Here is a 2,942-nt window from a genome sequence, read left to right as displayed (position 1 = left end):
GCCCGGTTTGGAGTGCAGTAGCATGATCGCAGCTCACTGCAGCCTTGACCTCCCCAGGTGCAAGCAATCCTCCCACCTCAGCCTCCAGAGTAGCTGGGACCACAGGCGTGCACATCCACAATCAGCTACTATTTTTTTTTTTTTTTTTTGAGACGGAGTTTTGCTGTTGTTGCCCAGATCGTGCAATGGCACGATCTCGGCTCACCGCAACCTCCGCCTCCAGGGTTCAAGCAATTCTCCTGCCTCAGCCTCCCGACTAGCTTGGACTACAGGCACGTACCATCATGCCCAGCTAATTTTTGTATTTTTAGTAGAGACGAGGTTTCACCTTGTTGACCAGGATGATCTTGATCTCTTGACCTCGTGATCCACCCGCCTCAGCCTCCCAAAGTGCTGGGATTACAGGCTTGAGCCACCAGGCTGGGCTAACACATAAAATTTAACCGTCACAAAAGTTATGCCAACAAGTTGCATAACAAATGAAATGGACAAACTCCTGAAACACGTAAACCATTGAAACAGTCTCAAGAAGAAATGTTAATAGCATCTGGGCTGGGTCTGATGGCTCATGCTTATAGTCTCAGCCCTTTGGGAGGCCTAGGTAGGAGGATCTGTTGAGGCCAGGAGTTCGTAACTGATCTGGGCAACATAGTGAGATCCTATCTTAACAAAAAAAATATTTTCAAAATTAGCCAGGCTAGGCGCAGTGGCTCATGCCTGTGATCCCACCACTTTGGGAGGCCAAGGCAGGCGAATCACCTAAAGTCAGGAGTTCGAGACCAGCCTTACCAATATAGAGAAACCCTGTCGCTACTAAAAAAACAAAAAAAAATTAGCCGAGCATGGTGGCACATGCCTGTAATCCCAGCTACTCAGGAGGCTGAGACAGGAGAATTGCTTGAACCTAGGAGGCAGAGGTTGCAGTGAGCCAAGATCTCACCATTGCACTCCAGCCTGGGCTACAAGAACGAAACTCCGTCTCAATAAATAAACAAATAATAAATAAATAAAATAAAGGTGGTGTCAGTCGTATTGAATTCTGCAGAGACACACGTAAAATTAGCACTGAGGAAAAGCCATTGGATATAGCAATTAGGTCATTAGTGACCTTCAAGAGGCGTTTCGAAACTGTTGGAAGCTAGACTGCATTTGGTTGAAGCTCCAGGAAGTGAAGAACGTGGAAGTGGTGAGTGCAGGGGTCTCTTGAGAAGCACAGTGAAGAGAGGCAGGCGGTAATTTGAGAGCACGGAGTGGCCAGTGGGGTGGCGGAATTATGGATTTGGTCCACGTGCCCACAAAACCCCAGCCTACAAAGTCAGCTCTGCTGCCAGGTGGATTCCAGGGCTGCCTGGACCAGCAGCTTCTGTGCTGGGGACAACACGCTGTTACCTACCGGCCTTCTCTTTCTCCAAGAAGCTTCTGGACAGTGTCTCCCAGACCCGCCGAAGTCTCCCCACAGTGCCTCTTCCTGAATAACTGCTGAGACGGCAGAAACCCCACACCTCGGTTGATTCTGTGACTGTACTGCCTGTTCTCAACACACGGATCTAAAACGGGCAGACATTGTTGATAGGGCACCAAAAATATAAACAGAAATGCTTTTGATATCGCGCTTGGGATTATAAACACACAGGGAAAAACCCTGCTGTTGCACAGGAGTGGCTGTCATGATACGGTCCTGAGCTTTTCACGGCCGCCGGGGTGACAGACGCTTCAATAGACACAGTCCATGAAAATCCTTTGAAACAATCACCAGGTCAAAAAGAAAAAACACAAAAAACAAAACAAAACAAAAAAAAACAAAAACAAACAAACAAAAAAGAAACAATCACCAGGTCATTCGGTTGCACCCTCAAGAGTAAGTCTCCCGGCTGCACTGAACATTTGATTTTACAAAACAAGAACTCACTTAGTCTGTCCCAAGAGCCCCTGGATACGTGACGGGGCTCTAAGCACTATGAGAAAGAAATTAGCCAGGCGCGTGGCTTACGCTGGTCATCCCAGCATTTGGGAGGCTGAGGCAGGCAGATCACCTGAGGTTGGGAGTTCAAGACCAGCCTGACCAACATGGAGAAACCTCATCTCTACTAAGAATACAAAATTAGCTGGGCATGATGGCGCATGCCTGTAGTCCCAGCTACTCCGGAGGCTGAGGCAGAAGAATCTCTTGAACCCGGGAGGTAGAGGTTGCGGTAAGCCAAGATCGCACCACCACACTCCAGCTTGGATAATGAGCAAAACTCCATCTCAAACAAACAAACAAATACACAAACAAAAATAAGCCGGGGTTGGTGGTGGGAGCCTATATGTAATACCAGCTGCTCGGGAGGCTGAGGCAGGAGAATTGCTTGCACCTGGGGATCAGAGGTTACAGTGAGCCAAGATCGTGCCACTACACTCCATCCTAGGCAACAGAGCCAAACTCTGTCTCAAAAAAAAAAAAAAAAAAAGCTGAGCACAGTGGCTCACGCCTGTCATCCCAGCACTCTGGGAGGCCGAGGCGGGTGGATCACCTGAGGTCAGGAGTTGAAGATCAGCCTGGCCAACATGGTGAAACCCCAACTCTACTAAAAACACAAAATTAGCCGGGCGTGGTGGTGGTCTCAAAAAAAAGAAGAAGACTTATCTCAAGACCCATGTAGATTTTGTTTGAGGCTGCTCTAAATTTATAGATTAAAAGACAATTGGAAATTTTTTTTGTTTGAGACGGAGTTTCGCTCTTGTTACCCAGGCTGGAGTGCAATGGCGCAATCTCGGCTCACCGCAACCTCCACCTCCTGGGTTCAAGCAATTCTCCTGCCTCAGCCTCCAGAGTAACTGGGACTACAGGCGTGCGCCACCATGCCCAGCTAATTTTTGTATTTTTAGTAGAGACGGGGTTTCACCATGTTGACCAGGATGGTCTCGATCTCTTGACCTCGTGATCCAGCCGCCTCGGCCTC

The sequence above is a fragment of the Cebus imitator genome, unplaced genomic scaffold, assembly GCF_001604975.1.
Source record: "Cebus imitator isolate Cc_AM_T3 unplaced genomic scaffold, Cebus_imitator-1.0 Scaffold136, whole genome shotgun sequence".
NCBI lineage: Eukaryota > Metazoa > Chordata > Mammalia > Primates > Cebidae > Cebus > Cebus imitator.
Note: the sequence above shows the minus strand (reverse complement) of the source record.